At 39.6% G+C, this 25,495-nt stretch overlaps 1 non-coding gene across 1 annotated transcript; it reads left to right on the forward strand.

The window, feature by feature from the left end:
• Window positions 1-20,899: 20,899 nt before the first annotated feature.
• Window positions 20,900-20,972, forward strand: TRNAE-UUC (transfer RNA glutamic acid (anticodon UUC)). Its single transcript has one exon. It is a non-coding gene; the product is annotated as a tRNA-Glu (tRNA).
• The last annotated feature ends 4,523 nt before the right edge of the window (window positions 20,973-25,495 follow it).

Raw genomic sequence — 25,495 nt, forward strand, 5'->3', positions numbered from 1 at the left:
GGGGTGCCATTGCCTTCTCTGTCAGTGTTGTTGAGGGGACACAAATGTAATCTTTATGATTTTATGGGTAACTTGTAAGACCTTTTTAGATAAGATAAATCTTCTCATTATAACAATGAGAATAGCCCAGTTTAATTGCTATAGATTAAAAAAAAATTACCTTGACTTACAAAACTCAATCTCTCTCTCTCCGCTATGGTTTTCACTGTTTCCTAGCTAGGAACAGGAAGCAGAAACATTTTCCATGTAATTCATTGTGTGTCCTTCCAGTGAGCTCTTTTATTTACATACCCCAAACCTCCTTCATTAACCCTTTTCCTTTTCCCTTCATACCCTCCTCTGCTGTGAATGGCCTCTGCTCTTGGCATCAACTAGTCCTATGCTAATGACCTTCAAAGGGCCTTAAATTCTACAGCAGACTAACTTGTCAGCTAAGTCAGCAAATCTGATTTCTAATTCACATTAAGGTGAATAAGCACAGACCAGATGCTTCATAATATGTGTTGAATGAATAATTGAATGGACACCCAAAAAAGATGTCATTTTCATTATAGGGGAAAAGAAGGAAGTCAAGAAACAACTGGAGTAACCGGCGAATTTGGCCTTGGAGTATGGAGTGAAACAGGGCAAAGGCTAATAGAGTTCTGCCAAGAGACTGCACTGGTCATAGCAAACACCCTCTTCCAACAACACAAAAGAAGACTCTATACATGGATATCACCACATGGTCAACACCAAAATAAGACTGATTATATTCTTTGTAGCTAAAGATGCAGAAGCTCTATACAGTCAGCAAAAACAAGACTGGGAGCTGACTGTAGCTCAGATCATGAACTCCTTATTGCCAAATTCAGACTTAAATTGAAGAAAGCAGGGAGAACCACTAGACCATTCAGGTATGACCTAAATCAAATCCCTTATGATTATACAGTGGAAGTGACAAATAGATTTAAGGAAATAGATCTGATAGACGGACAGAGTGCCTGAAGAACTATGGATGGAGACTCGTGACATTGTACAGGAGACAGGGATCAAGACCATCACCAAGAAAAAGAAATGCAAAAAAGCAAAATGGCTGTCTGAGGAGGCCTTAGTAATAGCTGAGAAAAGAAGAGAATCTAAAGGCAAAGGAGAAAAGGAAAGATATACCCATTTGAATGCAGAGTTCCAAAGAATAGCAAGGAGAGATAAGAAAGTCTTCCTTAGTGATCAGTGCAAAGAAATAGAGGAAAACAATAGAATGGGAAAAACTAGAGATCTCTTCTAGAAAATTAGAAGTACCAAGGGACTATTTCAAGCAAAGATGGGCTCAATAAAAGACAGAAATGGTATGGACCTAACAGAAGCAGAAGATATTAAGAAGAGGTGGCAAAAATACAGAGAACTGTACAAAACAGATCTTCACAACCCAGATAATCACGATGGTGTGTTCACTCACCTAGAGCCAGACATCCTGGAATGCAAAGTCAAACAGGCTTTAGAAAGTATCACTACGAACAAAGCTAGCGGAGGTGATGGAATTCCAGTTGAGCTATTTCAAATCCTAAAAGATGATGCTGTGAAAGTGCTGTACTCAATATGGCAACAAATTTGGAAAACTCAGCAGTGGCCACAGGACTGGAAAAGGTCAGTTTTCATTCCAATCACAAAGAAAGGCAATGCCAAAGAATGCTCAAACTATGGCACAATTGCACTCATCTCACAAACTAGTAAAGTAATGCTCAAAATTCTCCAAGCCAGGCTTCAACAGTATGTGAACTGTGAACTTCCAGATGTTCAAGCTGGTTTTAGAAAAGGCAGAGCAATTAGAGATCAAATTGCCAACATCCACTGGATCACTGAAAAAGCAAGAGAGTTCCAGAAAAACATTTATTTCTGCTTTATTGATGATGTCAAAGCCTTTGACTGTGTGGATCACAATAAACTGTGGAAAATTCTGAAAGAGATGGGAATACCAGACCACCTGACCTGCCTCTTGAGAAATCTGTATGCAGGACAGGAAGTAACAGTTAGAACTGGACATGGAACAACAGACTGGTTCCAAATAGGAAAAGGAGAACATCAAGGCTGTACATTGTCACTGTGCCTATTTAACTTATATACAGAGTACATCATGAGAAACGCTGGACTGGGAGAAGCACAAGCTGGAATCAAGATTGCCGGGAGAAATATCGATAACCTCAGATATGCAGATGACACCACCCTTATGGCAGAAAGTGAAGAGGAACTAAAGAGCCTCTTGATGAAAGTGAAAGAGGAGAGTGGAAACGTTGGCTTAAAGCTCAACATTCAGAAAACTAAGATCATGGCATCTGTTCCCATCACTTCATGGCAAATAGATGGAGAAAGAGTGGAAACAGTGACAGACTTTATTTTGGGGGGCTCCAAAATCACTGCAGATGGTGATTGCAGCCATGAAATTAAAAGACACTTACGCCTTGGAAGAAAAGCTATGACCATCCTCAATAGCATATTAAAAAGCAGAGACATTACTTTGCCAACAAAAGTCCATCTAGTCAAGGCTACCGTTTTTCTAGTAGTCATATATGGATGTGAGAGTTGGACTATAAAGAAAGCTGAGCACCGAAGAATTGATGCTTTTGAACTGTGGTGTTGGAGAAGACTTTTGAGAGTCCCTTGGACTACAAGGAGATCCAACCAGTCCATCATAAAGGAAATCAGTCCTGAATATTCATTGGAAGGCCTGATGTTGAAGCTGAAACTCCAATACTTTGGCCACCTGATGCGAAGAGCTGACTCATTGGAGAAGAGTCTGATGCTGGGGAAGATTGAAGGCGAGAGGAGAAGGGGATGACAAAGGATGAGATGGTTAGACGGCATCACCAACTCAATGGACATGAGTTTGGGTAAACTCTGGGAGTTGGTGATGGGCAGGGAGGCCTGGCATACTGTAGTCCATGGGGTCCCAAAGAGTTGGATACAACTGAGCAACTGAACTGAACTGAACTGATGCTCTATAATGATGAGATGTAACAAAAGGCTCCTCAGCTAGTGTCCAAACAATGTTGCATAAATGTGGAGGGAAGCACAGGGATTGGCAATGTACCAACATTTATTAGGATTTTCCTAAAAAGTTCCCGGTAAATACTATCATTCAACAGAGCTCTGCTCTGTTAACAGCAGTCAGAAGTGGTATGCTTTAAGGAGTATGCAAACGTTAATATATATAATTGCAACATACCCATCACACAGGTGCCCAAACCTCTAGTTTGGAACCAAGAGCTTCATTTTATTCAAAATGATTAAGTTTGAGCATTCTATCTACAATATAGTACCTGGAGGAGGAAATGGCAACCCACTCCAGCATTCTTGCCTGGAAAATCTCATGGACAGAGGAGCCTGGTGGGCTACAGTCCATGGAGTCACAAAGAGTCGCAAAGCACTTGCTTTGGACTGACAGCACAGGTTTGATTGCTCTGTGAGTGACAGGAAAGGATACAACTTATAGGGAAGAGAGTAAAAACCCTTATTCTCTTCCTCTTAAAGTATTCGTTCCTCATTATTACTTTGTGTTCTCTTCAGCCATTTCCAGGATATTTGCATATACTTCCTTTGTTGTTGCTGTTGTTGAATTGCTAAGTCATGTCCGACTCTTTGTGACCCCATGGACTGTAGCCCACCAGGCTCCTCTGTCCATGAGATTTTCCAGGCAAGCATACTGGAGTGGGTTGCCATTTCCTCCTTGATCCTGATGATATGTTTTTAATAAATCCAACCACGAATGAGGACAAGAGGAACTAAGTGAGAAATGGTGCTTGTGTTTAACAATCAGGAAGGACTCGTTACAAACTATATCAAAGTGAAAACTGTACTTCCTAGATGTCACTCTGTCAATATGGAAGAAACCCATTTACTGAGTCAACTGACTCGGTGTTCCAGGATTTTATTTTACTGTCGAGTTGTCCTATCCAGAACACCAAGAGGCTATGCTGATCACAGCCACACTTTATATAAGTACCTCCTTGAGTCTTTCTTGATCTGGAGTGGACAGCTGCTGATACCTACCTTGAAAATATCCTAACCCAAAGTATTTCCTTAGAAAAGACCTGTCACATGGTAACTCTTCTTAGTGATTTTTTGTATTTAGAAACTGCTAAGCTAAAGAAACCTCCCGGTATTGTTAAAGATATCTGGCATAGTGAAATGCCATCTGAAAATAGCATTCAAAACTAGGGGGTCCTGCAGAGGCAGAGCTAGAAGAGGCATCATCACCATTAAGAGAAACAGAAGAGATATCTAACCATATTTGATATTTAAATTATATAGTTGAGTCACAAAATGAATATCATGCAGATGTACTAATACTGATGTAAAAGAATAATGACATGGGAAAATACTCACCATTTATTATTCTGTGGGGAAAAAGCAGGATATCCATCTAGGTGAGGTTAAATGTCCCACCTAGAGTAATAAAACTACCATGGGAAATACCAGGAAAAGAACCAGGACTCGCCCATCCCAAAAGCATGTTCATGCCCTAAGTCACATTAAATCCCCAAATTCAAGGTGAAGAAAGTGAAAGTATTAGTCACTCAGTTGTGTCAGACTCTTTGTGACCCCATGGATGGTAGCCCACCAGGCTCCTCTGTCCATGGGATTCTCCAGGCAAAAATACTGGAGTGGGTTGCCATTTCATTCTCCAGGGATCTTCTCAACCCAGGGCTCCTGCATTGTAGGCAGAATCTTTACATTCTGAGCTACGAGGAAAGCCCAAAATCCCCAAATAAGCTACAATTTCCACAGCCTTGAATTAAATGAAGCATTGGCACAGATTTCTAAGCAGAGCTTGTGAAAGACTTTGTAAAATCAACTAATGCTGGGAGTAAGTTTTTGGCATCTAAAATGAATCTAGACAAAATGGGAAGGAAATCCAAAAATGAGGGGATATATGTATACATATAGCTGATTCACTTTATGTACAGCAGAAACTAAAACAACATTGTAAAGAAACTATCCTCCAAAAAAATTTTTTTTAAAGAAAATAAACCTCTCTGGAAAGTATGTCTTCAAGCCAGGAGACTTCCTCATTTGATAAATTACAGGTTTCCCTTTCTTCTCCAGAAATGCACTGTATGGTACGTTTGGAGTGAGCCTTTTTGATGTTACAAAGAGCCCTGGATTGACGATCACTCCTGCATTCTACGCTGGGATCTGTGTGTACAGTGTTACCACATGCTTATCTCTAAATTCTCTATCTGTGAAGGGTATGGTCTGGATTGCATAGTCTCTCAACTCTTTCAGCTGTCTGGGTAAGTACTGAAAAACACAGGCGTCAGATTCAGAAGGACTTGCCTTTGAACCTCACCAGCATCTCCACTAGGCTGTGCCTCTGTGACTGAGCAAAGCTCAAGGCTGACTGGGCCTCTGGAAGAACAGTATCTCTGCCTGGGAAGGAGGCGGTTAACAGCCAGGGCTCAAGGTTTCTCTAGTGGAGCTCAGGCGGACCCAAGTCCCATTACCTCCTTCCTTAAGGGTCTTTTTGTGCTGCTCAAACTGCAAGCCTTTGAAATGGAAGACTCGAGGCCCAAAGCAGGCCAACTAGTACTCAAGCAGAGGCTCAACCATCTGGAGCTGGCTCATAATTTAGAAATCAACACAAACTCACCACTAGGTGCCTTTCCTTGATGTGATGGTTGTCATTGCTAATGAACTGTTTCTGCCCAAGGATCCTGGGAGGATCAAAAATACGATACATACACCTTCCCTCGAATTTGGTATACTTAGTAGGCAAGTTCCACTCAGGGAATGAAACTGAATTGGTTATTCTTGCTCTCACAGCCTGCTTGCCTACTGTGTGTCTGGTACTCTACATGCACCTTGCAAGACAAAATGGAATATTCTGGTCAGTTCAGTTCACTCAGTCGTGTCTAATTCTTTGGGACCCCATGGACTGCAGCACACCAGACCTCCCTGACCATTATCAACTCCTAGAGTTTACTTAAACTCATGTCCATCGCCTTGGTGATGCCATACAATCATCTCATTATCTGTCGTCCCCTTCTCCTCCTACCTCCAATCTTTCACAGCATTAGGGTCTTTTCAAATGAGTCCGTTCATCGCATCAGGTGACCAAAGTATTGGAGTTTCAGCTTCAGCATCGGTCCTTCCAATGAATATTCAGGACTGATTTCCTTTAGGATGGACTGGTTGGATCTCCATACAGTCCAAGGGACTCTCAAGAGTCTTCTCCAACACCATAGTTCGAAAGTATCAATCCATTCTGGTCAGTTCAGTTCAGGTCAGTTGCTCAGTCATGTCCGACTCTTTGCAACCCCATGAATCGCAGCACGCCAGGCCTCCCTGTCCATCACCAACTCCCAGAGTTCACTCAGATTCACGTCCATCGAGTGAGTGATGCCATCCAGCCATCTCATCCTCTGTCATCACCTTCTCCTCCTGCCCCCAATCCCTCCCAGCATCAGAGTCTTTTCCAATGAGTCAACTTCGCATGAGGTGGCTAAAGTACTGGAGTTTCAGCTTTAGCATCATTCCTTCCAAAGAAATCCCAGGGTTGATCTCCTTCAGAATGGACTGGCTGGATCTCCTTGCAGTCCAAGGGACTCTCAAGAGTCTTCTCCACACCACAGTTGGAGTTTCAGCTTTAGCATCATTCCTTCCAAAGAAATCCCAGGGTTGATCTCCTTCAGAATGGACTGGCTGGATCTCCTTGCAGTCCAAGGGACTCTCAAGAGTCTTCTCCATACCACAGTTCAAAAGCATCAATTCTTCGGCACTCAGCCTTCTTCACAGTTCAACTCTCACATCCATACATTACCACAGGAAAAACCATAGCCTTGACTAGACGGACCTTAGTCGGCAAAGTAATGTCTCTGCTTTTGATATGCTATCTAGGTTGGTCATAACTTTACTTCCAAGGAGTAACCGTCTTTTAATTTCATGGCTGCAATCACCATCTGCAGTGATTTTGGAGCCCAAAAAATAAAATCTGACACTGTTTCCACTGTTTCCCCATCTATTTCCCATGAAGTGATGGGACCAGATACCATGATCTTCATTTTCTGAATGTTGAGCTTTAAGCCAACTTTTTCACTCTCCTCTTTCACTTTCATCAAGAGGCTTTTTAGTTCCTCTTCACTTTCTGCCATAAGGGTGGTGTCATCTGCATATCTGAGGTTATTGAGATTTCTCCCGGCAATCTTGATTCCAGCTTGTGTTTCTTCCACTCCAGCGTTTCTCATGATGTACTCTGCATATAAGTTAAATAAGCAAGGGGACAATATGCAGCCTTGACATACTCCTTTTCCTATTTGGAACCAGTCTGTTGTTCAATGTCCAGTTCTAACTGTTGCTTCCTGTCCTGCATACAGATTTCTCAAGAGGCAGGTCAGGTGGTCTGGTATTCCCATCTCTCTCAGAATTTTCCACAGTTTATTGTGATTCACACAGTCAAAGGCTTTGGCATAGTCAATAAAGCAGAAATAGATGTTTTTCTGGAACTCTCTTGCTTTTTCCATGATCCAATGGATGTTGGCAATTTGATCTCTGGTTCCTCTGCCTTTTCTATTCTGGTCAGGACCCTTTAATTCCAGGTTTGGCTCACGTTGTGACCTTGGGCAAGCCACTGGCCCTCTCTGGGCCTCATTCCTTCTTGTAAATCATTCGGGGACGGGTTCAAACATCTCTAAGGGTCTTAGCAGTTCTGGCCTTTTTGACTCTAGCTGCATCCACTGCCAGAGTCTAGTGGGGAGTAGAAGCAGAAGCAGCAAAATCAACAACCATGGAGACGGCCTCCCAGTCACAAGGGTGCTTGTTTCATGATACTGATAAAAAGGGGGTGAGGAAGGAGCAGGTGGGAAACAATTACAAGTACCTATAAATTGTTGAACAATCTTTCACAACTTATACTACCAGTGACCTTCAGGAACACTGTAAACCAGCCTACTCCTAAATGTCACCAGAAAATAAACACATTTCTGGTTTGAACTCCTCTATCATCTCTGGACCAGGTAGCTCTAAACGTTTCTTTTTGTACTGGTTTCCATGCCCAGCAGCAAGGAATGAGAGTACCTATTGGCCCATATTGGCCTACTTTACTCTTTAACAAGTGGTGCTGGGAAAACTGGTCAACCATTTGTAAAAGGGTGCTGGGAAAACTGGTCAACCATTTGTAAAAGAATAAAACTAGAACACTTTCTAACACCATACACAAAAATAAACTCAAAATGGATTAAAGATCTAAACATAAGACCAGAAACTATAAAACTCCTAGAGGAGAACCTAGGCAAAACACTCTCAGACATAAATCACAGCAGGATCCTCTATGACCCACCTCCCAAAATATTGGAAATAAAAGCAAAAATAAACAAATGGAACCTAATTAAACTTAAAAGCTTCTGCACAACAAAGGAAACTATAAGCAAGGTGAAAAGACAGCCTTCAGAATGGGAGAAAATAATAGCAAATGAAGCAACTGACAAACAACTAATCTCAAAAATATACAAGCAACTCCTGCAGCTCAATTCCAGAAAAATAAACGATCCAATCAAAAAATGGGCCAAAGAACTAAATAGACATTTCTCCAAAGAAGACATACAGATGGCTAACAAACACAAGAAAAGATGCTCAACATCACTCATTATCAGAGAAATGCTGTGGTACATATACACAATGGAGTATTACTCCGTCATCAAAAAGAATACATTTGAATCAGTTCTAATGAGGTGGATGAAACTGGAGCCTATTATACAGAGTGAAGTAATCCAGAAGGAAAAACACCAATACAGTATACTAACACATATATATGGAATTTAGAAAGATGGTAATGATAACCCTGTATGCGAGACAGCAAAAGAGACATAGATGTACAGAACACACTTTTTGACTCTGTGGGAGAGGGAGAGGGCGGGATGATTTGGGAGAATGGCATTGAAACATGTATAATATCATATAAGAAATGAATCGCCAGTCTAGGTTCAATGCAGGATACAGGATGCTTGGGGCTGGTGCACTGAGATGACCCAGAGGGATGGTATGGGGAGGGAGGTGGAAGGGGGGTTCAGGAGTGGGAACTTATGTACACCCGTGGGGGATTCATGTTGATGTATGGCAAAACCAATACAGTATTGTAAAGTAAAAAAAAAAAAAAGGCAAAAAAAATTTTTTTCACCATTCTGACCAGTGGGAAACGGCATTTGGTGTGGCTTTGATTCGCATTTCTTTCAGTATGAGTGAGCCAGACATTTTTCTGATGGTTAAGGGTCATCTTTATATCAATTTTTTGGTAAGTTGTCTCTTCATGGTTTTTTCCCTATATTTCCGTAAGGCTTTTAGTCATTTAGTTCTCACGTTACCAGTTCTTTATATATTAAGTATATTCACCTTTTGTGGTACAGTACAAATATTTTCTTCATATTGTGTCAGTTTTCTGTTGACTATGTTTACAGTGTTTTATAGTGCAATTGGTTTTTATTTCATATAGTCATCCATGTTTCATGTATTTGATTATGTTTACATCTGGAATTTGAGTGATGGTTAGGAAGCATTTTGATACAACAAAGTTTAAAAGGTATTCACCCCCCACATTTTTTCCTAATGTTTATATCCTTTCATTTTTTTACATTTATTTGCCTGTTTGATTTGCAGTTTATTCTTTCATACAGTGTGAGATATAAGCTTAATTAAATGGTGATAGTAATGGAGTTCAATGCATACAATAACAAATATCCTTGAGTACGTGTGTGCATGCTAAGTCGCTTTGGTCATGTCAGACTCTGCAACCCTATGGACTGCAGCCCACGAGGCTCCTCGTCTATGGGATCCTCAGGGAAAGAATCCTGGCATGGAATGCCATGACCTCCTCCAGGGGATCTTCCCCACCCAGGGATCAAATGCAGGTTTCTTATGTCTCCTGCATTGGCAGGCAGATTCTTTACCACTAGCGTCACCTGGGAAGGAAATAAATATCATTGAGTACATACCAATATGAATAAATAAGTAAATAAAGAAACAATGGAAAATGGCAGATCCTCTTTACAGAAGAATTAATAAACAGAAGGAATGTTATGATCACCACAAAAATTATTGTTGCCGTCAAGAAATCTTGATGGGTGGTAAAATTATGTTTAAAAACCACATATTTACATAAGCTCAAGGCATCTCCCCATAAAATACTAATTAATACAAAGATAAAATTAGCGTCTTCACAATGGAATGACCTGGTGACCTATATCAACTAACTGATTAGAGTTAATATCACCAGTGAGGAGACAGGGTGATGTCACATGTCTCCTGATGTGACCCACTGGGAAGGGCATGATTATTGCTCCTATGCTATTTCTCCCCAAAATTCAGATTTTGAATTTAATCAGGGGATATTTAAACCAATGTTGAGGAACATTCTGAAAAAAGAATAAAAAAAGAAAGAAAACTAAGCAGTACTTCTGAAAAGTGCCAAGGACACAAAAGACAGAAAAGACACAAAAGACTGAGGACTATCACAGACCAGAAGAGACTCAGGACACAGGGTCACTAAATGCTATATGACATCCTGGGTGGGATCCTTGACCAGCAAAGGGACAACAGTAGAATAACTGGAGAAATCCAAATAAAGTCTATATAGTATAGTTAACAGTATTACATCAAGGTTTGTCTCCTCATTTCAACAATTATATTATAGTAACACAAGAAGTTAAGATCAGAGGAACTTCAATCAAAAGTGTATGAGAACTCTCTGTTAATCTTGTCACTTTTCAGAAATGCTAAAATTATGTCAAAATAAAAGTTGTTAAAAGTCCCTCCTTGACTTCTGATCTATTTTATCCAAAGTGAACAACTGAAGAAATAAAGCAGCTTTTCTCATCTCTGCTTAAAGAAAATGTGCTGCTAGAACATTAGAACACTCAGGTTTAAACTCCAGTTACTGGTTAACCACCAGAGGTGAATAACATCCCTGCTAGAAATTCCTGGCATGGTGATCAGCAAACAAGGAGACCTGGGAACAAAAATCTCCTTCTTTTGCACATCATAGCTACATGATCTTGACTGTCACTCTCTCAGAGGCTTACTGTCTGCATCTGCCAAATTAACTCCCACCTTGCCATACAGTGCAATAAAGATTAAATGGGATATTGTGTTATTATAAGGATTACATGAGTTAAAGTTGTAAAAAAGTCACTCACAATGTCATACACTGAGTAGATGCTTAATAAGTAATAACTACCATTTTCATTATTTTTATTATCATGCCAGTTGACCCAATCTTTCCTCTCAGGATCAATACATTTTAAATCACTGAAACTATTTCCAGGGATCAGAGACATCATGATTTTCCTACTATATCAGTCTACTGGATCCCCAAAGTAGGAAGCAGCTCCTCCAGTTCTGTTATTATCTGTCTCTGGCTGCTTAGGAGGCTGTAACAAAATATCACAGACTGGTGCCTTAAGCAATAGACATTCCCTGTCCTAGAGGCTAAGTCCTGAGGTCCAGGTGCTAGCATGGTTGGATTCCTGTGCGACCTCATTTCCTAGCATACCAACGGCTGCCTTCTCACTGTCCTCACCTGGCAGACAGAGAGAGAAAGCTCTAGTCTCTTCTTCTTATAAGGACACTAATTTCATCAAGGGGGCTCCACCCTCACGACCTCATCTAATCCTAATTACCTTCCTCCGCCTCCAAATGCCATCATTTCAGGGATTAAGGCTTCAATGTATAATTTTGGGGGAACATATTCAATACATAGAACTCTTATAACTTTTAAAATTCCAAATACCAGCTTACTTTGTAGATTTCATTTCAAATGTAGAAGATAAAAACATTTTAAACACTTCTTTAACTGGAAAGGTTAACATCATTTCAAGATATTTTTCTCTTGTGTTTTCCTATATATATATATATAATGTGTATATACAGACATATGCATTATACTGAATATGCAGTGTTTTCTTTCACTTAGCATTTGCATTAATATACTTAGAGACTAGACTTTTTTTAGGAAATAGAGGAAATTTAGGGGTTTTAATCATGCATACATCACAGCATGTATTATAGTACTCACTACCTCTCTATTGTTGGATATTCTATGGTTTGCTCTGCTATCATTCTTATAAACAATGTTATAATGTGCTGAAAGATGTATAAATAAGGATCCTCACCTTTGAGAACATTTCCCTATATCAGTAAATAATCTTTCACAGTACACGTTTTAACAACTGCATTATACTTAAGTATGTCTTCCATTTCCTTAACTAACTGTCTGTTACTGGACAAGAGATTATATCTACCATTTTGCTCTGAGAAATAACCTTGAACAAACTTCCTTGAAAAAAATGGCCTATGCACATCTCTGACCTCTTATTTCAAGTAAACCCCCAGAACTGGAACTGCTGGATCAAAGGCTTCATAACTGTGTAAGATTTTGATACATACTGCCAAGTTGTGTGCTCAGGAAAAGCATATTATCTCAACACTTGCTAGAAGGCTATGAAAGTACCCACTTCTCTGTCCCCTTACCAACGACATCATGGTTTGGGAAGAAAAAAAATCTCTATTTTAATATACAGAAAATATTTCATTTTTGTTAACTTTTCTCTTTTACAACAGCTAAAAATTTTAGTCTCATTTTAAACATCAATTGGTTGAACTCATGAAGGAGTTTACAAAACATCATCTTGGTGGTGAAAAGTAACTTTGGTGCTTTATATTTTGATAACAAGCAATATGTAGAAAGGGCCAGAAAGGTATTATTATCCCTAGCTCTATTTTGGTAAAAGTGGAAGTTGATGTTCAGGAAGCCCAAAGTGATTTTCCCAAGGTCAATAAAAGATCATGACTCCTAGGATTCATCACAGGCCCTGAAGTTGTTAAGTAAACATGGAGTGGGTAAGGAATCTAAACTTTTACAGATGCAAATAAAAAGGTAACATATGATATAACTCATTGATGGTGTTGGCCCAGCCCTCTCCTCTCCTTTTGCCTTTCCCCTCTAAACATCATCATGGCAATAAAAAAAAGAAAGCAAAGGGAGGAGGCAAGTGAGACAGCTGGGCTTGGGAGGTCTCCCAAGCATAACTAGAACATATTTTATTCGCTTCAGCATTTGGCTCCATAACAGTACTTGGGATGACAGTCTGTGAGGTGCCTCGGGGCCAGTCACATGGCTTCCCGACCGATGTCCTATCTAGGTTGCTCAAGCCTCCCCGGTCCCAGCATGTCTCCGCTTGGCCTTTTGCATGGAGATCCAAAAAGAAATGGGCCACTCAAGGGACAGTAGCTTTCTCCCACATCACACAGGTCTGCTCATGTCTTAACGTTCATTTCTGTGTTTCTAAGGAAGATGCAAATGCACTAATTCTTTTCAGGCAGTCACATTTTATATCTTTTCCAAAATAATTCATTTACTTCCCTCACATCAAAAATTCAAAGCTGGCCTCTGTGGTAAATAATTCAGCATCCTTTTAAGTGACTTAATCTTAAATAACTACTTATTTAATTCCAGAAGATAGATGAGAGAGGGATTTATAGATATGTAGCATATATATCATATATAATATGTATGTGTGTATATATAATATATGACATATTTAATATATACACACACATATATGTGCTATACCTACACACATAGACACACGACACATACTTTGGAATTTGATAGGAAAGGCTTACAGGATTTCAGAGACGCAGAGCTTGAGCAACAGGGTGGATGAAGGTTCCATTTGCTAAAACGGGTAAACAGTGGAGGGAAACGTAGGTCAAGAGAGACACATTAAGTGAAGAGCCAAACTAATACTACAGAAAATAAAACCAAACATTAACATTCTGGAGAATTCCATGGTGGTCCAGTGGTTGGCATTCGAAGCTATCACTGCTGAGGCCTCAGGTTCAATCCCTGGTCGGGGAACTAACATCCCACAAGCTGAGGATCACTTTCCTGAGCAGAAGAAAAAGCTGAGCATATTCCAGGCAAACCCAGTGAAAAGAGATCCATACTTGGATAAATATGGTGTGTATCTGTAAAAGCAAAATTCCACAGGAATTCAGTCTAAAAAAGAAGAGGTCAGTTATTATACAACCATCAGGTTGGTCTTCCCTGGGGATACATGAGTTTTTTCCTTCTGATATTTAGTACTACAGAATTTTTCTAGGAAAAACTATCACCATAAGGGTCCAAAAGTTGTGGAATAAAAGGAATAGCAACCATTGTTACCATCCTTGAAAACTATGTTGTTTAGCCTAGAGAAGCAATACAGAGTAATGGAAAAACTGTCAAACTAGATGCTGTAAGATCTACCCGTATTATGGACATAAGAAATCTCTTAGCTTCCTTAAGCCTTGGCTCCTTCCTAGATAATATCAATATAATTTTTAATATTTTCTCATAGCTTTGTATGAAGGATAAAACTTGATGGTATACACTTACTTAGAATTACAAATTCACGGGCAGAATCAGCTTAATGGTTTTCACTTCCCTCCTCAGGAGAGTTTTGTCGTTGAGACAGCATGACCCATGGAGACATAATAATTCCCTTTCTTCCTTTTTTCAGTGTGGCGAAAACACAGGTATAAGCATCTCTCTTTGGCAAGGGGAGTAACAACTCTCTTGACAATCTAGGTGCCCCAATTTGGTCCCATCTTCTTTAATGAATCATCCCTTCTCTCCAGAGTGAAACTGATGGATCTTCATTTACATTACTGATAACCTGCTTTACCCTCCACCATCTATTCTGTATTAGGGTCCTGGTTCATGCCTGCTCTAATGCCTTCATTAAATGGAGATAACTTAGCATTGAGGAAGAGGGCAATGTTAATCTTAAATTCCACCTCAATGGCTTAGCGAGTTAAGAATCTGGCTGCAATACAGGAGACGCAGGATATGTGGGTCAGGCAGATCCCCTGGAGGAGATGGCAACCCACTCCAGTGTTCTTGTCTGGAGAATCCCATGGACAGAGGAACCTGGTGGGCTACAGTCCATAGGGTTGCAAAGAGTCGGACACATCTGAGCATGCATGCACATACATACCAACCACCTTTGCTATTTTTCCCTCAGGGGAAAAATTGATGCCACCATCAATGAAATTCTATAATTCAAAATTCCTAAACTGTTATAAATAAGATTGATGTTTAAATTATATTCTTTAATTTATGTACTTCACAATTTGGTTCTGTTCTCTTTGCTATTTTAGGTATGTTTGATTGTATCCTGGAATCCATTTTAATTCCCTTGGTGGTTAGGGATATAGCAATATGATATCTAAAAGGAGCTTATAATAATATGATAAAATGTTTATGGTAAACTGAAATTTTAAAAAATCAAGATATAATAATGCTTTTATATAAGATCTCAACTAGAAAAAATATACATAGAGATGAATGGAAAACTATGTTCAAAAGTTGGCAGTGATTATGACTTGGTGATGGATTGTAGTTTAAATGTATACAAAGATAAAAGAAATCAATACTAATTGTAATTCCCACAATAACCAGTATGGAGCTCAACCAGTCAATCCTAAAGGAAGTCACTCCTGAATATTCATTGGAAGGACTGATGCTGAAACTAAAACTCCAATACTTTGGCTGCTTGATGTGAACAGCCAACTCATTGGAAAAGACCTTGATGCTGAGAAAGACTGAGGCAGAAGGAAAAAGGGGCGACAGAGGATAAGATGGTTGGAAGGCATCACTGACTCAGTGGACATGAGTCTAAGCAAACTCTGGGAGACAGTGAAGGACAGGGAAGCCTGGCATATTGCAGTCCATTGGGTCACAAAGAGTCAGACACGACTGAAGGACTGAACAACAACAACCAGGTATTATTTTCATAAGTTAAAAAAAATTAAGATGTACTTCAGTAAGTAAATATTTAGGCATCCATTTCATAAAAAAGTAGAGTTGGTCTAAAAGTTAAGAACTTATTTAAGGTTTTATTTTATTAATTGTATTAGAATTAAAGAGGCTTATTATATAATCATTACATATGAAATATATCAAATATATCAATATAACTGTAAAAATAAGTGACACAAAAATGTCATACTTACAAGGAAAAGTCACTGAATCCACAATTATAGCAGAAGAGTTTTAACAAACATCTCTCAGAAAGTGACAGATCTATCAGGCAAAAAATTAATACAGTGATAGAAGATTTTAACCACATAATTAACAAGCTTGATCTAACTGAACTGAATACAGCCCTACACTCAATGATTAGAGAATACACATTCCTCTCAAGCACATGTAGGACGTTAAGGAAATCTGATCACAAACTAGCTATAAAGCAACTCTTGAAAATTCCAAAGAAATGGTTTAGAAAAGAAAACAAGCTTTCAAAATCCCAAGATCCAACAAAAAAAAAAATGGTAAAAAAAAAAAAAAAGGAAGAGAGAGGGAGAGAGACTTGTGTGTTTGGAAATTGAAATAGAAATTTAAATAATTCACAGATCCAAAAAAAATTAACAGTATTTAAAATATGTTGTACAGAGTAAGCATGATCTGTACTTAAAAGGTGAATACTTTAAAAAATAGTCACCATATTAACTTTGTATTTCATTGATCTGGATAATTGAAAATTGATTGTGTTAGGAGACAGCAGTGAGTGGTCTCTTTCACCCATGTTAGAATTCCTACCTGTATTCCTCCAAATACCAAAGAAGACCCTGTGATAAAGTTTCTGTAGAAAATATCACATGGAATGTCTGAAGATGAAGAGACATAGTGGAGATAATTGATGGAGAAAGCGAAAGATTTCCAATGCAGGGATGAGACTGGAGCAAGAGGAATGGGAAGCAAGATCAATGAATTAGTCTTAGTAGGAAAGACTCTAAGATGGGAGAGAAGTTAAAAAAAAAGATAGATAGATAGATAGATATGGAAAGAAGGCAGAATGGACCTAACAAGTTATATAAAAAGGATAATAACCAAACTTTGGTTAAATGGCAACCCTGGGTTCTGAAGTCATTTCTCACCACAATGTACTTATAAAGTCTCATGCTCAGTCTCTTCAATTGTGTCCAACTCTTTGTGACTCCACAGACTGTAGCTCACCAGGCTCCTCTGTCCATGGGATTTTACAGGTGATAATACTGGAGTTGGTTACCATTTCCTTCTCCAGGGGATATTCCCCACCCAAGGATCTAACCTGTGTCTCTTAAGTCTCCTGCATTGCAGGCGGATTCTTTACCACTAGCACCACCAGGAAAGCCCACTTGGTCTAGTTTACATATATTTTTTGCTGCATTCTTTTTTGATGCTCACAATACACAACCATTTTAAAAATGATTGTCCTAAACCAAGCTAAAGTTTAAACTCAGCACATTCCAATAATCCCCCTTTTGTCTGCCTCCACTGTCAAGCACCTCTTCTTTCTTGATATACTCTTTATCCAAATCAGTTCTTATCATTTCATTCACTGTCCTCATTTTCTATAAATCACTGATTGTATGCACATTTGTAATTCCCACACTGCCAATGGCGACTTTCTAGCAGTAGTGAAACATATCCAACCCCATTCAACCACCTAAATTATCTCTGCCAAGGCCAGCAACCCAAAGATGCTTGCTCAGGGAGAACAATTCCCACCCCAGCCACATGAGGGAGCATAAGCAATGATCTTGGAAGGCACAAAAGTGTGGAACAGACATGAAATTCACCAAAAGCAATCTTGGACTTCTTTGCTTGGAAATAAATGGCACACCCTCCAATGGAACACTCTGCAAGCTCTCCAGTGACAGTGCCTATCAGTTCTAAGTCAGGCATTATTCCAAGCATTTCAAATGTATTAAATCATTCTCTACAAAACCTGCATGAGATTGTCATTATTATTATCCTGATTCTACAAATGAAGAAACAGGGGCACAGATTTACAATATAAATGGAGCATATAAACAAATTATTCTGGAGTTAAAATAAAGGATTGGTTGATTACCTATAACTGCTTTATAAAATCCTCTGACCTGAATTAGGGATCATGAACCTTTCCATACAAAAGACCTGATCATAAATATTTCAAGCATGGGGGGTCATATAGTCTTAGTTGCAACCACCCAACTCATCCATAGTATATGCATGAAAGGAGCCACATACAATGTATAAACAAACAGACGTTGGCTATACTCCAAACTTTCTTAATGGACAATGAAATCTGAATTTCATATAATTTTCATATATCACAGGACATCATTCTTGGAGAATGGCATTGAAACATGTATAATATCATGTAAGAAATGAATTGCCAGTCTAGGTTCAATGCAGGACACACGATTCTTGGGGCTGGTGTGCTGGGATGACCCAGAGAGATGGTATGGGGAGGGAGGTGGGAGGGGGGGTTAAAAAAGTAATTAAAAAATAGAAGTATTCTTAGATTATGGGAATCATTCTCCCTAATCAAGGAGCATCTTTAAGTCATATAAAAACAGGAAGCAAGCTGGATTTGACCCGTTGGAAGGAATTTGTTAACCTCTGGTCTAAATCAGTAACATATATCTGATAACAAATCCACCACCCCAAAATCACAAGGATAAATTAGTTCTCAAGTGCAAACTGTAACATTAAAAAAAAAAGGATGAAAGGAAGGCCAACAGGAAGAAAAAGAAAGAAGATAGCAGGAGGGAGACAGAAGAAGGAAGGAGGGAGGAGGGATTCACTTTAACCTAGTCATTATATTTCTAAGAATGTATTTAAGTAATCATGAATGTGTGCAAGAATTATTTCTTCCCTTGGATGTTCATACCTACATGATTTATAACTACAAATAGACAAACAAAATCCAGGTAAATAGCATGATGCAACAAGTTAAATAAATACAGTAAACCGATGGAATACTACATTGAATGCCATTTTGTCAAAGACTTTCCAGGACATCTGATCATGATCATAAGACAATAAAGGAAAAACAATGCAAAATATGTAACAATGATCTGATTTTTACTAAAAAGGATACAGAAATAAAAATGGCTGAATAATATGTATAAAAATGTTAACAATGGATATCTCTAGCTGGTGAGTTATACAAGATTTTTTTCTTTGTTTTACAATATTCCTTGTTTTTAATATTTTTTTACAATGAATATGTGCTACTTTCATAATCAAGAAAAGAACTTAATCTTTTACCTGCATCTATCCCAGTGAGGTAGTTCTATAAGACTTCTGAAGAGTTTCTAAATGTTTCTACTGGTTTGAAACATGTTGGGCTTAGTATCACGAAGAAAAAACATCTTGTCTTCCCTGATGGGCTGGCTCTTCTGTCCATGATGATATCAGTGAACCCACAGATAACCATCATACACGCATACCACTAAGAAGTACAAAAGCAGTACTCAGTGAAATTCACACTTACTGCCCCCAACATCTTTTGAACCAGAAATTTCTCTGGAAGCCATTTTATAAGCACTATTACAAAGTTAATAATTTGAATATTACATTCACTTCTTATGCTTATGGGGATATTTTCAGGTCACAGAATATCCAAAAATTAGATGGGAAAAGGGCAGACTGACCCCCTCAAAAGCTTTCCCAAATTAACTAAAGATACATTCCCAGTCAACTTCATTGATGCTTCTCACAAGGAAACCAACAATACTGAATTACCTGCCTTACAGCCTCCCTGAAAGAAGGCAGGGGCACAAACAAATGAACAAAATGTATTAAAAGAAAGCAGAAGATAAGAGTATTAAGGAATGAATGGTGTCCTTAAGATATCACTCGTCAAAGATGAATCTGTATTGAAGCGAACTGTTAGACTGGTAAGACATATTGACAAAGTACTAAGCTCTCAAATTTGGGGTCCTTATCTAACCTCAAACTTTGGACACCAAGACCTCTCACTCATGACTCACTTCTCTACAACTCAAAGGGCTGAAAGAAGTGCCATAAAGCTTCTCATTGGCTTCAGGCACCAACCTGAGGCCAGCGCCAATCTCAATGGCTCTTCCATCCCATACACATCATGTTCAGTCTCATTCTCACCCCACTGTGGTGCTTCTCTCTGCTTCAAGCTTCCACTGCTGCCCTTGTCCATCACTGTGTGTTCTGATTCCATGAAAAGAGAAATTGGGTTATTTGCTGAACCTTGACAGAATGCTCCTCCAGCTCCTACTTTTATTGCACCCTAACTATCTTCTGATGACACTGCCTTCCCAGCAGACTTTCGAGTGAAGACTGGTTACTCTTCATATTTCACAAAGTGGGAATAATGGAGATCTGAACCTGTTATTTACTAACCCAACACCATGCTCATTATTCTCGAATTCTCATATAAAAACCTCTGGTCTCTTAAATGCTTGCCTCTTAGCTATCTACCTCTTTGTGCCTCCTAATAACTTTCCCCATTCATGACCTGTTCAAGATGATTTTAGTTTATGGTTTACTGCCTCCTTTACTACTGTGTCCTGACATCATCCTTTAGAGATCTGCATTGCCTTTGCAGCCACAGACTTATCTCTTCATTTCCATCCCTACCCGGCCTGGATCTGATGGCTAAAACTTGAAGCTACTTGCCCTCCAGCCCCCTCAGATTCTTTCCCTCATGGTCCTTCTGCCACCACTCCAAATTCCAAACCCTAACCCAATATTACAATTTACCCTTGCTGATTCACTAAGCAAGAGAAAGTCATGCAAACTGGGCAGTTTGGCAACATTACAAACTCATGATCTCCAACCTCTGCTGGAGTTTCAGCCACACCCCCTTTATACTTTTATTCAGTCCATACTCTGTCTTCCCCAACGACCATGTTAAGGCTTCACTACCTTGCTCAAAAGCTCCTGCTACCTTCCAATCTCAATCTCTGGCTTGCCCCCTGCTTCACTAACACAGCAGAGGTTTTTGGATATAATTTTCTTCATTTTTTCCAGCTCCAACATAAACATTCACAAATCACATCCTTCCTCATTTTTTTTCCCTCAAAAATGAGAACTGGTGGGAATTCCCTGCTGGTTCAGTGGTTAGGACTCGGTGCTTTCATTGCCAATGGCCTGGGTTTGATCCCCAGGCAGGGAACTAAAACCTCATGTGCCACATGACTCATCCAAAAAAACCATGAAGACTGTAAGGACCATCATCCAGTTTAAGGGCAACCCTTCCCCTGGGCCTTGCTCCGTACCCTCTCCTGTCATCTCTCAGACACTGGCATTCAAGTTTCATTCTATATTTAAACCATCCTCTCCATGTAGACCTTTTCCTTTCATACTCCAGTTATGTTGGAGTCTTTTCATAGCTTACAATTTTCAAAAGTACCCTTCTGTTAGGATGTGTCCCCAAGAAACTAGTCCCTCCTCCCCTTCCTGACCCAACAAAACCACTAGAAGTCCGAAACTATTCACGATATCCCTTTCCTTCATTTTCTACTGATCCCTCATTCATCTGCATCTTGCTCTTTCCACTTCATAGAAGGGGCCCTTGGGAAGGTCAGCACTAACTTCCAAATGTAAAATCCTTGGGCTCTTTGCAAGCTTTCTCTTTCTAGATCTCTTGTACATAACAGTGTTGAAACGTTTGCTCCATTTTCGTGCAAGGTTGTAATACTGGATTAGGGTTTGGAATTTGGAGTGGTGACGGAAAGACCATGGAGGAAACACTTCCTCCTCCTTTGGTGTCCATGACAATGCATTCTAGTTCTGCCCGCACCTACCTGACTCATGGCCTCCTTGTAATATCTGCCACGGGATTCAGGACTGGACCCAATACGGTCCAGCATCAACACGTGTAGACTAGATGGGACTCATTGGATTTCAATGCCCACCACCACAACTTCCCAGCCCTCACACCACTTCACCAGTGGTATGTCCTTGTTGTAACTGTCAATGCCAAATGTAAATTTTTAGCAATGAGATATATCTTTTGAAAGAGGATGGCTTTATCATCTTTATCTCACATTACATTATATAATATTACATATAAAAACATTAGTATATTTCCCCCTAAAGTGAGGAGAACCATAACATGGATTAGCACAAAAGGTCCTGGTTTAACCATTTAAAAATGAGAATACTAACATTATCCTCAAAATGTAATGAGGATTAAATGAGATAAAGGGGCAGGAAAGACCAGAACCGTATCCAGTACATGGCAAGTGGCATGAGACATGTTTGCTGAATCCACACCTAGAGTCAGTGAGTGACCCTGGGCAGTAAACAATTGGTTGGTTGCAAAAACACAAAGTTAGTAAAGGCAAGTAAAGCATCAGTCAGTCCAACAAATTGTCTGGGGTACTCGGATCAAGTCCAGGGATTATGATCCCCTAGCCTATGTAACCAAGTATGCATGTGCTGACGCGGCAGGCCACCATCTCTGGTGGGAGGCCCAGTGGGCTTCCAGTCTTCTCTCCATGATTCCTGTCAGCACCATGATGAGAACCAGTAGCAGCAGAAAGCTGGGAGAGCTGGAGTCTGAGCTGCCCTGGATGGCAGGCAAGGCAGGCACGGAACACATTTGCTGCTGCTCCAACCAGTATGCTGTCAAAACTCTCCTCCCCCAGCTATGACCCAGCATACCTCGGCCCACCCATTTCAAAAGCTGCCAAACACCAGCATCAAGAAAACCAGTGGCAGATGGACTGGAATTTGATTTTTGCAAGCAGTCATTCTGGCATTATGCAGTCAGTCTTTGAATGCTCTGCCCCCCTCCCCCTAGATTAATGAGGTCACCATGGGAGTTTGTGAATAGACACAGGAGGTGAAACTGCCACATTTCTTTAGCTCCTCTTTTTTGGCTGTCAAGTGAAATTACCCAGTGTGGCTTTAGCAGTGCCTGAGGCAATCACGAATTTAGCACACATTACACATATCCATTGCATCTCTTCTACCATGCCCCTTATTCAAAGTGGCATTTGATTGTATTGGGGAAATATCTGTTCTTATGTAAGTTTCCTAAGACCTTATAAAATGTACTGACACTATAATCTAACCAATACAGAAATTTTTACAAGACAGTGATCTTTCTTAATTCGAGAGTGGCATATATATAGCACTTCCCCGTAATAGGATACAACTTTTTCTTTTACATTTTCCTTAAAATATGTTTAAAAACTTCCCTACATACTAAACACACAGTGTGATATAGGAAACTTTCAGTCCAAAGGAATATAGTGTGTCACACATATTATCTTTCATGAGTCCTTAAAGACTCATTTGTAAGGGTCTCAAGCTCTTTATCTGCCTAAATATAATTTCACTCACACTTTGTGGTTGCTGCATGGATTCAGTTTACAATCCAAAGGAACACACTGATGATGACATTTAAAACACAGGATGCCAATTTACATCTGTGCTTCTTTTGTTCAAAATAGGAACAGGTTTATTTCAAGTCAAGTTTTCACTCAATACTGACAGCCATAAAGAGAGATACATCTTTAAACATGCTAAACAAAAGGCCAAGGGCCTTTTGTACCCTTTCTTTAATGTCACTGTAAATAAAGAGGCGTAAGAATGCAGACAGACAAGAAGTGAAAGGACAATGCAGGACACAGAGAGGAAAACCTCAGAAATCAACACGGAAATCTATTCTTCCAGGCCAGTTATTTCTTTTTCAGTTTTTGAAACAACATCAGAAACTGTCATCACACAGTACATGCAGATACATTTATTTGGGGCAAATTGACTTGTTTCTACATGCTTTCGAAAGAATGGACGAAAGGCAGACGATAACCATCACAGAGAACCCCTCTACTCAGAGGTTATTTGACTAGGGTGAGTGAGTTCATACACATATTGCCAATCAAAGACGTCATGCAGAGCTGAGATCACAATGTATACAGAGCTATTTTGACCTGCATTATCCTATAGATTCCATATCATTCAACAGTTTTATAAATGTAATTTAAATATTATATATAAAACTCCATCATATGGATATACCAAGATAAAAATAAGATTTTTAAAAAAATAATTGTACTCAATTTACTTTTGATTGGCTAGAGAGATTGGAAGCCTGGCAGTGGTTAAAGCAGTCATATAACTAAATATAGCAATCCTTGAAATTTTTTTGTTTGCAATTCTACAGAATGCCTTGGGAATCCCTGACATTGAGGCAAAAGAGCAATCAGACATCTGTGCTATGAGAAAGACAAAGATAGAATGATGATGGCCCAAATCTCATGCCATTCCATCTCTTGCTACAGGTCCTGAAAACGTCCATGCTATGCTTAGGTTAAGACTGAAGTGTGTATATGTTTGTATGTGTGTATGCTACAAGGAGGAGGGGTGTGATCGTGGAGTACTTTGACCAAAGAAGTTCTGTTTTAACCTGTTTTATATACATAAGGCAATTAGAAGGCATTTTTTGCATAAAAGAAGGTTCTGCTGCCAAACACATAAGCATGCAGCATGCACACACACACACACACATAAAAATTTGGAAAGCACTGGTGTAGAAGAAAAAAACCAGTATTGGAGCCTGTGGACTGGGTTCATATCCTAGTTCAATCATGTTAGCAGTTCAATTCAGTTCAGTTGCTCAGTTGTGTCTGACTCTTTGTGACCCCATGAACCACAGGATGCCAGGCCTCCCTGTCCATCACCAACACCTGGAGTTTACTCAAACTCATGTCCATTGAGTCGGTGATGCCATCCAGCCAGCTCATCCTCTGTCATCCCCTTCTCCTGCCCTCAATTGTTTCCAGCATCATGGTCTTTTCAAATGAGTCAGTACTTCACATCAGGTGGCCAAAATATTGGAGTTTCAGCTTCAACATCAGTCCTTCTAATGAACACCCAGGACTGATCTCCTTTAAGATGGACTGGTTTGATCTCCTTCTAGTCCAAGGGATTCTCAAGAGTCTTCTCCAACACCACAGTTCAAAAGCATCAATTCTTCAGCACTCAGCTTTCTTTATCACCGAACACTCACATCCATACATGACTACTGGAAAAGCCATAGATTTGACTAGATGGACCTTTGTTGACAAAGTAATATCTCTGCTTTTTAATATGCTGTCTAGGTTGGTCATAGCTTTCCTTCAAGGAGTTAGTGTCTTTTAATTTCATGACTGCAGTGATCATCTGCAGTGAATTTGGAGCCCCAAAATATAAAGTCTGCCACTGTTTTCCCATCTATTTGCCATGAAGTGATGGGACCAGATGCCATGATCTTAGTTTTCTGAATGTTGAGCTTTAAGCCAACTTTTTCATTATCCTCTTTCACTTTCATCAAGAGGCTCTTTAGTTCTTCTTCACTTTCTGTCATAAGGGTGGTGTCATCTGCATATCTGAGGTGATTGATATTTCTCCTGACAATCTTGATTCCAGCTTGTGCTTCATCCAGCCCAGCATTTCTCATGATGTACTCTGCATAGAAGTTAAATAAGCAGGGTGACAATATCCAGCCTTGACATGCTCCTTTTCCTATTTGGAACCAGTCTGTTGTTCCATGTCCAGTTCTAACTGTTGTTTCCTGAACTGCATACATATTTCTCAAGAGGCAGGTTAGGCGGTCTGGCAATCCCATCTCTTTCAGAATTTTCCACAGTTTGTTGTGATTCGCACAGTCAATGGCTTTAGCATCATCAATAAAGCAGAAATAGATGT

Source organism: Capricornis sumatraensis, chromosome X (genome assembly GCF_032405125.1).
Source record: "Capricornis sumatraensis isolate serow.1 chromosome X, serow.2, whole genome shotgun sequence".
Classification (NCBI taxonomy): Eukaryota; Metazoa; Chordata; class Mammalia; order Artiodactyla; family Bovidae; genus Capricornis; species Capricornis sumatraensis.